The following is a 15,096-nucleotide window of genomic DNA, read 5'->3' as shown; positions in this document are numbered from 1 at the left end:
ACAGGGAGGACTGGCGTTCTGCGGTTCATAGGGTCGCAAAGAGTCCGACACGACTGAGCGACTTAACTGAAAACATTCTCTCACCAATGTAACATACCCTTTGAAATTAACTTGTGTGTGTGTGTGTGTGTGTGTGTGTGTGTGTGTGTGTGTGTGTATTTAAAGAGATACAGAGAATAGATTGGTTGCTGGAGAGGGGCTGGGGAGATGAGGGAACTGGGTGAAGGTGGTCCAAAGATCTAAACTTCCAGTTATAAGTTCTGAGGATGTAATGGTGACTAAAGTTAACAATACTGTAACGTATATTTGAAAACTGCTGACAGCAGATGTTAGAAGTTCTCATCATTTAAACAAAAGCCTGCAACTGTGAGGAAGTGTATGTTAAACAGATTATATTTACAACATATACATATATCAAATCCCTCTGTTGTACCCCTAAAACAAGCACAATGTTATATGTCAATCATACCTCAATAAAACTGGAAAAATATCTTGAGTGGTTTTAATAGCAATAATGAGTAGAGAACTCCTAGTCTGAAACATCTTTAAACTGTACTTTTTTTTAAGGCACAGATCCTCTTCAGGCCTTGGAAACCCATTAATGTGATTCAGTATTTCACACTAAACATTCAGTAGAACAACAGCTCATTTCTTCTTTTGTAATTTTGGGCTTCTGCTAAGGTACTCCAGAGAACCCAATTGTGACAGAAATCATCTTCTAAAAATAGTTTAACCTCATTTTCCCCAAAGGTCTGAGTAGAACTCACTAGACCTTCCCTGGCTTCAAAGTAAAGTTAAACCAACTGCCTTCAAACCCCTGGTGCCATGTGTACACCCAAATATCGCTTTTTGCAAATTGAGAAGTCTTATAAAGAACTCTTGAGTTCAGAAATCTCCTTGTAAGGGCTCTTGGGGAGGATGATTTTTACAAACAAACTGTTATTATTTGAACTCATACCTTGTCTGACCCTGAAGACTACCTCCAGAGAAACAGCAGAGACCCTGACCCCACTCGCCCCTTGCACAACATTTTTTTCTAACCATATTTATTTTGATTTAGTCTAATTTCGAATGGCATTATGAAATGTGGCTAAAAGAAACAGGTATATTCTCAAATGACAGAAATGCTTTCCTATACCTGTATCAAGTAGAGGAATAAAAGAACAGGAAACAAGTGTGTATTAAATTAATATTTTAAGTGTTATTCATGTAGACTATCCCTAATAAATATCTTTAGCTTCTTATTAAGGAAGCTAAATCAAAACACCACATTCTGCTTTAAAGGATAGCAATAAATATTTTCCTAGAGATAACAGAATCTTAGAAGGTGACCATTTTATCACTGGGAGACTATGATGAAATTCAACTAAACCTCCCCAAGCCTTTCTCTCTTATGAAAACCTCTCATGAAAATAGATAAGCTTTGTGGTGGCAATGAAGGGGGGAAAAGATACTGTACTCTCCACAGTATCTAAAGAACTGTGGAGAAAGAAATACAGGAAAACAGAATAAGGAGAGTTGTCAGATTTAGGAAAACTCATGGGATCTTTCACATCATTATGGAACACTGCTTCCTTTTCATGAGAAGCAGGTAGGATTAACAATCTGTGATTAGTGCAGTCTATTGTTCTTAAATTACAGCAGCATTTGTGGTCCCTCTTTCTAGCAGACAACTACACTGATTAAACAAACCAAACCAAAACCAAATCCATATAAACAGGACTCCTGCAGAATCTTCTGTTCAAAGCTTTCTGGGATATTATGCAGGTTTGCTTTCTGTCTTTCTGTTAGAAAACAAAGAATATGTTTGCCTATCAGTGGATCAGTGAGGTAAGAAAGTTGTAGTTGGGGGGTTGCCATGATACTTGCCCAGGTGATGTAAGACAATTAATTGTACCTGGATTTTAACACCAGCCAATACTTTTCTACCCCAAAAGAGATGCTTGAAAAAGGACAAAATTCATTGTCTATTTGAAGAAGTTGCCCAATTGTATTGCCTACAGATTTCAGCTATGGATTTCCAGCAAACACTCCGTGGAAAACTCTAAGACAAACGAAGCACTGCCTGTCTGGATCTCACAGGTAAGGAAGAAGTTGGAACTCTTGGCAGGAATGCTATCGGTGTGGGTAATATGTAAATGTTTAACGCTGTAAAGGCAGATTCCCAGGACATACCCTCCTGAGACTGAGTCAGTCCACTTGGCATAGAGACCCAAATGTCTCTTCTTAATATTTACCCCAAGTGATTAAAAAATATTAAGACTATGAGTTTTACAAGTTTCATGCTTGAATGGAAGTAGAATTTTGGGCAAGTTTGTAATCATAGCTAAAATACTCTGTGCATTTTATGTCATTTATATTGCTAGAATATAACATCTACTTATTTTTTTCAAAAACCAATGCATAATAAAGAGTTTCCTTAATATTATTTTGGTGACCCAAGTTCTTTAATTCCATTTGACTATTTTCACATGGTGTGTTAAAGATTACAACTCAAATTTCAGCCTCTGCGTTTTTATTTCTGGAGTTCTCTCGCTCCTGTAACTAATTAATTTTCTGTAACTGTCACAGGGTTATAATCAGTCATTATGAATCAGAAGTAAAATTTAGTTCATGTCAGAAATTATTTAGGAGCTTTCACTTGGTTTCTAGGTTGGTAGAAGGTTTAATTAAATGAATTAGAAGAAAACAGGCAAAGTTCTGTTACTTTGGATTCTTCCATAAAAGAGGATTTAGAAAGACTGTCTGTAATGATACCCAGCAATGCCACAAAGTTTACAGAAGCTGTATGTCACCATTTCTTTAACAATTCCCACTTTTAGAATTTTGTACATCAAGAGAAAAAAACAGGTTGTTCAAGACTTCTCATAAAAGAAAAAAAAAGACATTGACTTGTTGGATCATGTTTTTTTTGTAGCATATTACATGTAGAAAATACTTTGAAATTGACTTGCCATATCCTAGCTCAGTAACTTTAATAATTCACATCAGATAGGTAGCTTTTCAGTATGAATAAATGATGTTGGGAGGGATTAGAATAACTATAATTTATTAAGAAATACATCATATGTTCGCTAAACTAAACTGCTAAAGACCTTGATAAAAGATAATTGGTCAAATTCAAATCATTCTGTTTAAATTGAGAGTTGTGCAATTCTTTAAAGTAGTGGTTCTCAGATTTTGGTGTGGCTAAGAGTCACATCTCCAAAGATCTTTATTTATTAGGTCCGTGCAATGACGTGGGAATCCACGTTTACAATTCTGAGGCAAACAGTCTTCTGACCATACTGTACAAGTCGTGGGGAAAAAATATTCAAGTGATTGATGATTAGTTGATAATGGCTGGAAAATAGTTATCTATGGGAAACGATGTTCTTGGTTAATCTGAGAAAAAGAAGGTAGAAGAGTTGCAGTTTTCTAAGAGTTAACTGAAGGAACTAGGATATAGAAAAACAGTCACCAGTTATCTGTTATGTTTTCAAAGAAATGAGCAAAATAGAAATAGGTTTAAATTGCAGTGAGTAAGCTTAAGATTGCGTGTGTTAATAGATATATTTTCCCAGCACTGGGATCCTAGTTTATCTCTTACATGGATACCATCCAATCCCGCACTCCAGTTGACTTGTTCCTAAAGAATCTCTGCCAAAGTTTTCTTTTCTGCCAATTCACCCTTAGGAAACTTTTTTTCTTAATCAGCTATTCTCTACAATCTAGGTGACCCACCCCCCTCCACCCCTCTGGAGTAGTCACTACGAGAACAATTTATAGTGAGATAATTAAATGTTGAAAGGCTTTTCTTCTTTCAAGGAAAGCTTTAAACTGCAGATATCCTTTCAGATGGGTTTCCTTGGGTGGCACTAGTGGTAAAGAACCCACCTGTCGGTGCAGGAGACACGAGAGACCCGGGTTCGCTCTCTGGGTCGGGAAGATCCCCTGGAGGGGGATGGCATGGCAACCCACTCCAGTATTCCTGCCTGTAGAATCCCCATGGACAGAGGGGCCTGTAGGCCACAGTCCACAAGGTTGAAAAGAGTCGGACACGACTGAAGTGACTTAGCACACATGCACCCATCCTTTCAGTTAAGTTCTTTAACTGCCTTTATTAGTCATTTACTGACAATGTAGAAGATCTGTGTGTAATTTAAGGAGCATTGGTGGTATAGTGGTGAGCATAGCTGCCTTCCAGACAGTTGACCCGGGTTCGATTCCCAGCCAACGCAGCAGGCCAACCTTTGTGACTTCTTCTCGTGGCTCAGCCAGTAAGGAGTCTGCCTGCAATGCAGGAGACCCAGGTTCAATCCCTGGGTTGGGAAGATCCCCTGGAGAAGGAAATGGCAATCCACTCCAGTATTCTTGCCTGGAAAATCCCATGGACAGAGGAACCTGACAGGCTACAGTTCATGGGATCTCAAAGAGTCAGACACGACTGAGCGACTTCACTTCAACTCAGACAGAGATTTTTCTCTTGTTTTCAGTTTCCCACTAGGTACTTCAGAACATTCCCAGTGGTCAGAGGCTACTCAGAAAAATCCTTCAATCAATATTCTTTCATGTGTTTTTGGAAAGAACTTAAATCTTTTGTAAAAAGAGTATATGGGGCTGGGACATGGAGATAAATAGTCTCAGATTTTGTTCTTTTGCTGTTTCTCTCCCCTCTCCAAATCAGACCTCAATAGCCTCTATTTCCAATATTTCTGTCTGTCTGTATTCTGTATCTGGCTGGACCCAAGTGTATGATGGAATTGTTACACAGATTTTTGACTTTATTTTCCCAGGATGTTATAGTGACCGTGGGCGTGGAAAGACAGTGTAAGCAACTGCTAGGAAGAAATTTATGTTTAATTTATAATAAAATAATACTTTATTTTTTGAAGAAAATTGACACAAGAAAGTCTATCTCTTCTGAGTAGTCTCTATAACAAAACCATAGTTTCTAGGTTGGTCACGTTTCAGTAGAGTTTGTGGAAAGTATAAATAATTCAACTAATGTACTTCTAAGTTTTGCTAATGTCATTGATCATATTTTGCTGATAAGGGTCTATCTGCCTGAAATTAAGTAAAGTCTGTAAAACTGGATGAAAAAAGTAATAACAATTCAGGACATTTTAGCAAGTTTTACCCTAACTTAATTACATTTGTTTGCTTTGATTTACACTGTGTCCTTATAGACTGGTTCAAGAAGTCTATATTATTAGAGTATGTATTAGTTAGGATGTTTCCAACTACAAGTTACATAATTTCCAAGTAAAAGTGTCTTAAAACAATGAAGACATTTATTGGGTTACATGGAAGTCCCATGACAGGTTGATTCAGCAGCTTGAGGATCCCATCAAGGTCTCAGGTTGTTTTCAGTTCTCTACCTCTCAGCTTGTTAGACTTTGTTTTCAAGCTCTTCTCCTCAAAATTGAAAAAAAGCTGCCATTGCCCCTGACATTGGGTCCTCACACAACTGTAACCAAAAGCACAGCATGTTTCCCCTTTCATCTCTTGAAGAAAGAAGTAAAGCCTCGATGAGAAGCTCTCACCCTCACCCTCTCAGCTGACTCTCTTGCTGGTCCCATCAGCAAGCGACTGGTCCCATCAGCAAGGCCGATGCCCTTGTTAAACTTGAGTGGAGTGAACATTTGCAGCCTTGATGGTGGGAGGCACTTTCACAGAAGACAAAAACTGGAAGAGCAACAGATAGGAAAAATTTATTACAGTGATATTTCTACAGTTTCCAAAAGCCCTCATAAATGTCTGACAATGGTAGTCTGAAATTCTATGCTGACTTAATAAGTGAGTTTTACACATTATCCTCAACTTTAATAAATGTGTTTTCTTTTTGAAATTTACACACTAACTCAAAATGGGAGTTGCTTCCCCAAACCATCCCCCTCCCTGATCCATGGAGACGCTGTCTTCCACAAAACTGGTCCCTGGAGCCAAAAAGCTTGGGAACTGCTGTTCTATACAAATCACGTGTTTTTCCTTCCACTGGTCTTTTTTAGTGGACTTACATAACATCCTCATTCTTAAGCATTCAGTTTCCAAAATAGCAAATATTTTCTGTTAGAATGATGAAAAAGGAAAAATTAGACAAAGGAGTGTGGGTTATAATGGGGAAAATGAGGAGAGGATAATAGGAATGGGAGGAAATGAAGAAGGCAGGGGAAGAAAGGAGGACTAGAGTGACGACTAATCTGGATGGTCTAATGTTCATTTAACTAGGTCACTTGAAATGATGGGCAGGATAAGCCAATAAGACGCTGCAGCAAATGGAAGGAAAGTAGAAGGAATCTAACTCTTTTTCCAGGAATGCATTTTGCAAGTTAGAATTTGCCTGACCTAACCACACTGCAGGTGTGTCCCTAGAAATGCATGTTCATGTGATTTGGCAGTCGTATTCTGATGACACTCCTTTATTTTTTCATTTAAAGATAATTTGCTGAACAATGATGTGTAAAATAATCCATCTAAATGTTTAAAGGCTCTTAACTTGTCTCAGCAATAGTTAAAGGAAGGAAATATTTAGGCTCTGAGTCTCAAAAGATCAGAATTTCCAAATGATTCGGGCTTTGTGACGATTTATTTTTCTGTGTAAAACCTAAACCCACTTTAGAAAAAACAGCTCACCTAAACCTACCAATACTGCTTGGGTTTCTTTTAGGATTAAGAGGTTACTGTCCTTGCCTTTCATTTCACCATCTTGCCTGGTTCTTTATTGACTTTTCCTTGTTTTCCCTCTATCTACTTGTTACCAGATATAATAATCACTGGAAATATTATAGATTCTTTTTGATACTTTATCAATCTTGAATAATATATGTGAGAGGATCTTGTTGAAATTCTCCTTTTTGTGTAATGGGTATCCTTTATGTTAAACAGGTTTTCTTTTTATTACTTTTAATACTTATATCCACTGTAAAGTAAAAAATTTAGAAAGCAATGCAAAATAAATGTATACCCCAACGAGTTGTTATAAGGCCAATACTCTCGTAGCCAAGACCTGAAGAAATAGAAATTTTCATGTATTTCAGAAGTCCTCCATGTGCCTCATTCCAAATTCAAATCACCTCCTGCCCCTCAAAGTATTCACCATCCTGATATTCATAGTGATCATTTCCTTTGTTTCTTTATGGTTTATGACACCCAAATGCAAATCCGTAGACATTTTTACCCATTAAAAAGTCGTTTTGGATATGTCTTTTAAGTTTCTCTTGTACTGGTTCACTCTTCCATCCTTGGTATTTCCTGCAAACTGGCACCTGGATTCAGAGACTTCACTGGATTTGCTTTTATTCCTTTGGGTAAGACTAGAGGTGTGTTGTGTTCTTTCATGAGGAGTCATACAATGTCTGGTTTATTCTTATTTTGTGATACTTCTAACTATTGATATCTAGATCCATTGGGGGTTATAGAATGGTGACATTCAAATTCCATCATTTCTTTTTCACTATGAGCTGATATATTTTGATAAGGAGACATTATCTCTCATCTACTATTTGGTTACCCAGTGATACATTTCACATGGAAAATGTAGGATAGGTGCTCAGGTTTTTTTCTCCACCAGTTTACTGTCCTCCTCTGAAGGTCACCAATTCTTTTGTTTTTAAAAATATTGTCATGAACTCATGATTTCAACATACCTGATAAAATTTCAATCAATAGCAATTATTACTTTTTCTTTTTTTGCTCATATTGTCCTATCTTGGCCAGCAGGATTCTCTTGAGGTTGGCCTCTGAGTCCTTTCCATATGACTTGATTTGATAACTTCCTTGATTTTCAGTAACAGATATCTATGTTCATCTTATATGCATCCTGCGTCAGACAAGAACCCAGTCCTGTTTCCAAAAGTCTTGATTTCTTCTGTGATTTCTAGACCACAATCTGGGTGGTAATGCTTATTGCTCCTGAGTTGGCTGCTTATTGCTATTTGGCCTTTTCAGTGGCAGAGTTAAGGAATCTATTGATTAGTATACCTATAGGTATAATTTTGCAAAAAAATATTGATACTTCCAATTAAAAGTCAGTGCTGTGCTTAGCTGCTCAGTCGTGTCTGACTCTTTGCGGCCCCAGGGATTGTAGCCCGCCGGGCTCCTCTGTCCATGGGAATTTCCAGGCAAGAGTACTGGAGTGGGTTGCCTTTTCCTACGCCAGGGGATCTTTGGGACCCAGGTATCGAACCTACATCTCTTGCATCTCCTGCACTGGCAGGCAGGTTCTTTACCACTAGCGCCAGCTGGGAAGCCAAAAGTTAGTACTGTGAGATTTTAACCTAGCCAATTTTATACTTTTACTTCATCTATATCTCTCTTCCTCCATAATAAGATTTCTAGCTCCCAAGGGTACAGTAGATGATGGAATTGTAATATCCCATAATACTCATTTACAGTATTCCACACTGTATACAGAACAGGCTTAGAATAACTATACGCATATTAACACTACCAATATAATTACAAAGAACAGTTCAGGACTTCCCTGGTGGCCCAGTGGTTAAGACTTTATCTTCCAATGTGGGAGATACTGGTTTGGTCCCTGGTTGGGGAGTTAAAATCTGACATGCCTTGCAGCCAAAAAACCAAAACATAAAATAGAAGCAATATTGTAACAAGTTCAATAAAGACTTTTTAAAATGATCCACATTAAAAAAATATTTTAAATAAAACAATGGCTTAATTTTTTTTTCATATGCTCTCCTCACCCTCATCCTATTTTTGTAGTTATACTATATCTACATTATGTGAAAATATAGCTTTTACATATTATACTATTTTAACTCTCATTTAGCATTAGTTCTTCAGATAACTGTTTTAATGTCCACCACCAATTCTTCTACTGATGTCTATCTAATCATTTTGATTGTTTAAAACTCATCCTCCTCTAGATTCCTCAGGAAGGGTTAATGAGATCAATATTCTCTGAATCCTTGCATACTGATAACTGTTGTTCTGTGCCTTTTATAGTTGAAAGTCGGTTTTGCAGTACATAAGATCCTTGCTTTACATTTTATTCCTTATGTCTCTTAAATACATTATTCCATTTTTTCCTGGCATAAAGTATAGCTGTCAAAAAAACCTGATGATAATCTACATTTTTTTAACTTTTTAAGTCACTTTCGGTTTTGATTGGATACTCAATGAAAGTTTTTTCTTTAAAGTTCATTCATTTTGCTAGACATATGTCTTGGTGTTGATAATTCTGGGTCAACATTCTCAGCTACACAGTATGGTTTTTTTTAAAATATGTAACTTCATATTGTTTTTTATTAAAGAAAATTTCTCTTTAATTATAATTTTTAGTATTTGTTTTGTCCCCTTATTTTGCATTTCTTCTTCAAAAATCAGGGATATTATCCTGCTCATTGTTTCTCTTAGACATAACTTTGCAAGACATTTGGCCTCAATACTTTTCTGTTCCTCATTTTTATGTAAAAATGGCTTTCCAGAACTTTTAGCAGGAGACATGGCTTTGAGTAACTTTTCTAACTTCACAAACTCTCTCTTCTGGGGTTTTCAAGAAGTATTAAGAAGGGTCACCTTGCTTTACGAGATTTCCTGATTCCGTTCCCTTCCACCACTGTTATCTGACCTCCTCTCTGTTGTTCTCTGCCCAGTTCAGTTCTGATTCCACTCTCAGCATTTCCCTTCAGTGCGACACTCTGTCCCGGCAGGCAGCTCAGCCTCTAGGCAGCTTAAGTGCCTTCAGGCTTTGTAGCAGACCCCTTGCACTCACCACCTACTGGACAGGGCAAAACCTGCCCACTCACTTTCCAATAAACAGTCCTTGCTATCTAGGGATTCTCTTTTCAGTTCCACCAAAGTCCATCAAACTTCACTGCTTCTTTCGGCTTTTCCTGCCCACATGTTGACAGGATTCAGGTTTTGCAATTGTTGGTGGTCTGCCCTCGCTCACATGTATTTTGAAGTTTGTATGGATGCCTTGTAGCCAAGCATCGGTATAAATGTTGTCCATGGGGTCTTAATTTTTGCTAAGTTGTTGTTCTCTATGATTTTATGTTAAGATTTAGATTAAAAATTACACTGCTGCTGCAGTCATCTCCCTAGAGCCCACCAAATAGATTTAAACTACTCTCTTTAAGTAAAGCCCACATTTTCACAAGAATTAGAAACAAAAATTATTAATAACTTCCTAAGCTTTGATAATTTCATTATAACTTCAGCAGGGTTTAGAATATGTATTCTCCATGTTATAAAATCCTAAGAACTCTGGAGCAGTGTAATCTTTGTTTTACTTCTGGTGCAATTAAAGAGAGAACATTTCTTTGTTCCTGAACCGGTTAAAAAAATTAGGTGCTCCATGTATTAATGAAAACCAACTTTATATAAACCGTTGGTATAAGGCAAGTATAAGCTGATGATAAAAAAAAATGATAATTTTCATTGTACTAAAAGAGGAGGTGTGTTTGCACAGTGTTTCCACATATATTATCTTATTTCATCCTCAGAATAACTCTCTTAGGGAGGTACTGTTATGAGTCCCATCTTTCGGAAGAAGCAGTTGAGCTTAGAGGACTTAAAAGACTTGTCTCAAAAAAAAAAAAAGAAAAAAAAAGACTTGTCTCAAGACACTGGCTTCGGGAATCTTAGCCCGTCTATGTGTTAACTCGTCCGCTGAGGGCTCGGTTTGGGAGAGATCCCTGTGCAGCCACGTGGGAGGAAGCGGAAACTGCCTGGCAAGCTCAATGGTCAAATACTTCTTGAGGACCCACGGGTGACAGGTGCTGCAGGCAGATCTCCCTCACAGGCTGGCTAAGAGCCTTGTCTAGCCCCTTAGAGCCTCAGGAGACAGAGTGGCATTTGAACCTGAGTTTCTGAACTCTAGCGCCTGTGGTTTGCTTTTGCCTGCTGGCGAAGTTCAGGGCCAGCAGGGCGCTTTGTGTGACCCGCAGCGCTAGGAGTGGCTCCATGTGGCATTGCAATACCTGCATGTTGCTGGATATGAGTTGCTTCACTTTGTGGTAGATGTGAAAGGACAGGGTCAGCATTTCTGGAGCTTGCAACACAGCTCTTCCCGGGTTTACTTGGCATACTCTGAATGGCAGAGAGGAGAATCCTGTCCCAACCTCCAGGCAGCCTCTTATCGTGTGCTAATCTCTTACCGTAAAATCCATGCACTTTTTATTATTATTTTAAAAATTGTGTTTGTGCTGAGTCTTCACTGAAGCTCACGGGCTTCTCTAGTTGTGGTCCTTGGTCTTCTCTTGGTGCCCAGTACAGGATCTAGAGTGTGCGGGCTCAGTATTTGCAGCGTGCTTGGGTTTAGTTGCCCCGGGGCATGTGGGATCTTAGTTCTCTGACCAGGGATCAAACCTGTGTCCCCTTTTAATAAATTATCCTAGGAGAGAAGGGGGCAGGCTGCGAGAGAATGAATGGTCCCGAGCGGAGCAGAGAAAATCTGGCCCCAGGGAAAGGGCGTGCAAGCTCCCAGGAAAACAGTGGTAATGGGTCCTGGGAACCTCATTGCCTCATCGCCTGAAAGGCAGATTCTTAACCAGTGGACCGCTAGGGAAGTCCCCCTCGTGCAACGTTTACATTCTACTTCACAATATATTTGTGCTATTGAATACAAAAAGCATATTTTCCATACACATCGGCAAGTGAAAGTTTTGTGAAAAGGAGACACAGGCTGTTCTCGATGGCTCTCAGTGCCTCCTGGCACATCACATACTCTGAGGTGCTCCTCGGTTTGAAAGCATAAGAAGAAATACAGACATGTAGACTGGGGCTCCATCTTGGGAATTTGAAGGTTTTGCTAAATCTTTGGACTTTGTTCTGTAGACACGGAGGATCCAATAAAGCATTTCAAGAATGAAAGGGAACAGGTCAGTTTTGTCTTAGAGGAATGGTTCTGAATTTCCTTGATCACCATCTATAGTAAGAAATACATGTTACATGCCAATTCATATGCATATTACATATTATACATAATATAATGCATGTGTAATATGTGATTATATATCTACATATATAAATAAAAATTTGATGAAACTTTACTTACCTTTATATTGTCCACCCTAACCTCGTTCATCTAGGAAAAGTTAATGCAATCCACTAAACTGGTTGCACAACCCCTACTGCACTGCACTTCAGGTAACCAGAGAATTTATATACTTCATTAATATTTCAAATGGAACAGAACTGTACTCATTAAGAAACACTTTAACGCTTCTTCCAGGAGGGTTAGAGACATTACTGGGAAGGACGAGGCAATGAGGTTCCCAGGACCCATCAACCCATTCCCACTATTTCCTGGGAGCCTGCACGCCCTTTCCCTGGGGCCAGATTTTCCCTGCTTCCCTCAGGACCATTCATTCTCTTGCAGCCTGTCCCCTTCTCTCCTAGGATAATTTATTTCAAACAGAACCTTCTCCAATCATCCCACTTGAGAAGACCCGTTAAGTGGGAGAGAGTAATCTCTGTCTTGAACTTCAACCCCCTCCCAGAGAGAAAACACCTGAGTGCAAAATGTAGCGCAGAGTGAAACCGTATGCAGTAGTCTGCTGAGGCTGCCGAGACCAAGTACTGGGGACCCGGGGATCGACACAACAGAAACTGATTTTCTCGCAGCTCTGCAGGCTACAATTTAAGATTAAGATGTCAGCAGGGTTGGTTTCTTCTGAGGCCTCTCTCACTTGCTTTAGACGGCTAACCTCTCCCTGTGTCTTCATGGGATCTTCCTTCTGAGTGTGTCTCTGTGCTAATCTCTTATAAGGAAACCCAAATGGACTGAATCAGGGCCCACTCATAAGACATCGTATGCACTTAATTACCTCTTTAAAGGCCTGATCTCCAAATACAGTCACATTTTGAGGTACTCGAGTTCAGGACTTCAACATGTGAAGGGGAGACAAAGTTCAACCTGTAAAACATTAATGGACAGAAATCTCAGTTAAGTAGAATCGAGAGACCAGAAGGGGGAGCTCTCATGCCCTCGGATGAGCCCAGTAGGAAGAAGAAAGGCTTCTTCCCTCGTGAGAGCCCAGCCTATGACAGTCAGAACTCACCCGGTGAAAAGCCGTTCACTATACCTGCCTCCCCCCGCACTTCCTTCCCCTCTATAAAAGAGCTCTCCTCTCCATTTCTGTGGGGCACTTGCATGCGAGGCTCACCATGGCTGCACACTGTGAACTGCAACTCATTGTCAGTACTAAATTAGCCCATTTTTGCTGGGGAAATAACTAGCAGTCTTTTGTTTTAGATTAGTCCATAGCACCATTTATGTTTGTTTTTTTATAAAGGAATCAAATACCATCATTTTTATGTTCTACAAAATAAATGCCAAAATACCAGCATTACAAACAACATCGCAGCTATTCTCATAATATAATGAGTTCAGTTACTTAATTGTATTTTAGATAGGTAGATTTTCTATTTTAGTGTCCCCCACCCCCACCCCAGGAGAGTCTTGGAGGCTACCAACTTAACTTTTTAAAAAATAAGGTCTTAGTTTTTTATTTTACTTAAAATAAAAAAGTACTGTATACTTGATTGCTGCCCAACTGTTTCATCTTACCCTTGACTGGATGTCCTCAACACATTAAAAAAAATTGCATGAAAAGCTGATAAATGGAAATTAAAGGATTTCAGTAAAAGAGAAGAGAAAGACAAGAAATCTTTTATTTGGGAGTCAGTGGGCTGACTGAAAAGAAAAATCTGAGAAGCACTTTCTCTCTTTGGGAAGTTCAGCAAGAAGCAAGCCCAGCAGATGGGAATCAGCTCAAAGGAAAAACACAGGCTAAGGGCAGTGGAAATGGGACATGAACTCTTCAGCTAAGCTCTGGTCTGATAAGGCCACTCTCAGCCAGGAAGCTCGTGTGACTCCAGATGGACAGGGTGTCTCCTGCCCGGCTCTGTGGTCCACAGACGTGCCCCAGAGCACCAGACGGGGCTCTTCCTAGTCTGTATCCTGCAGCGCCAGTCCACGTGCCTCTCCTCTTGCCTCTTACCTTCTGCCTCTGAGCTTCCCATTTAACATTTATTTCAGGAGGCTGCTGTGGGTGGGGGCCAGTGTCCTTGTTTCCGATTGGTTGATTGATTTATCAAACTTTCTAGACTCCTCACTCTATACCTTGGCCGAGTCTTTCTCAGCTCTCTGAATCTGTAATTCATTCTAGAGATGTGGTTGTTCATCAAGATGATCTCTATGATTCCTCTTCACCCTAATGTTATATGAGTCTATTCTTCAGTTTCACACTTTCATGCAGATCAAAAAAAAAAAAAAAAAAATCCCATGTACAGTTACAAAAGAAACTCAATATAGATGCCGTTGCCTAACAGATAGGAGGAGAAAAGTACCCCCTTTCTTCTTTAAGCTTATTTTAGGCAGAAAATTTAAGCATATCTCACAATTACCTATGGGTCTTCAACTTGCTCCTCTGTTCTGCCTTGGGTCACTCATTTATAGAGGCAACTCTGGGAGAGTTCCCTGCTGGAACTACAGGTAAGCTGAAACATTTTCCTTCAGTGACACTGGCAGGTTCACCACTAATTATCAGGCTAATTCAGTTCAGTTTAGTTGCTCAGTAATGTCAGACTCTTTGCAACAGCAAAGACAGCAGCACGCCAGACCTCCCTGTCCTTCACTATCTCCTGGAGCTTGCTCAAACTCATGTCCATTGAATCAGTGATGCTGTCCAACCATCTCATCCTCTGTTGTCCCCTTCTGTCTTCAGTCTTTCCCAGCATCAGGGTCTTTTCCAATGAGTCGGCTCTTCTCATCAGGTGCCCAAAGTTTTAGAGCTTCAATTTCATCATCAGTTCCTTCAACGAATATTTCCTTTGATTGACTGGTTTGATCTCCTTTAGGATTGACTGGTTGGATCTCCTTGCAGTCCAAGGAACTCTCAAGAGTCTTCTCCAGCACCGCAGATCAAAAGCATCAATTCTTTGGCACTCAGCCTTCTTTTGGTCCAACTCTCACATTCATATGTGAGAAAAACCATAGCTTTGACTATATAGACCTTAGTTGGCAAAGTGATGTCTCTGCTTTTATATATGCTGTCTAGGTTTGTCGTCGGGCTAACACACATATAATTCTGAAAAACATTTAAAAAAATTCAAAATGACTATCTGTGAGATGGCATTATCAGC

The 15,096-nt window shown here is 39.3% G+C and overlaps 1 long non-coding RNA gene across 5 annotated transcripts in view; it reads right to left on the bottom strand.

The window, feature by feature from the left end:
- Positions 1-4,831: 4,831 nt before the first annotated feature.
- The window catches only part of LOC133051121 (uncharacterized), a 99,822-nt gene continuing 89,557 nt past the window's right edge, over positions 4,832-15,096 (bottom strand). For all 5 annotated transcript variants that reach the window (XR_009691780.1, XR_009691778.1, XR_009691781.1 and 2 more), the window contains 2 exons: positions 12,777-12,865; positions 4,832-5,667 (listed from right to left, as the gene is read on the bottom strand). This is a non-coding gene — a long non-coding RNA (uncharacterized LOC133051121). The remainder of the gene's footprint in view (positions 5,668-12,776; positions 12,866-15,096) is intronic.

This window comes from Dama dama, chromosome 33 (assembly GCF_033118175.1).
Source record: "Dama dama isolate Ldn47 chromosome 33, ASM3311817v1, whole genome shotgun sequence".
In the NCBI taxonomy this organism is placed as follows: Eukaryota; Metazoa; Chordata; class Mammalia; order Artiodactyla; family Cervidae; genus Dama; species Dama dama.
Note: the sequence above shows the minus strand (reverse complement) of the source record. Positions and strands in the feature narration are given on the sequence as shown.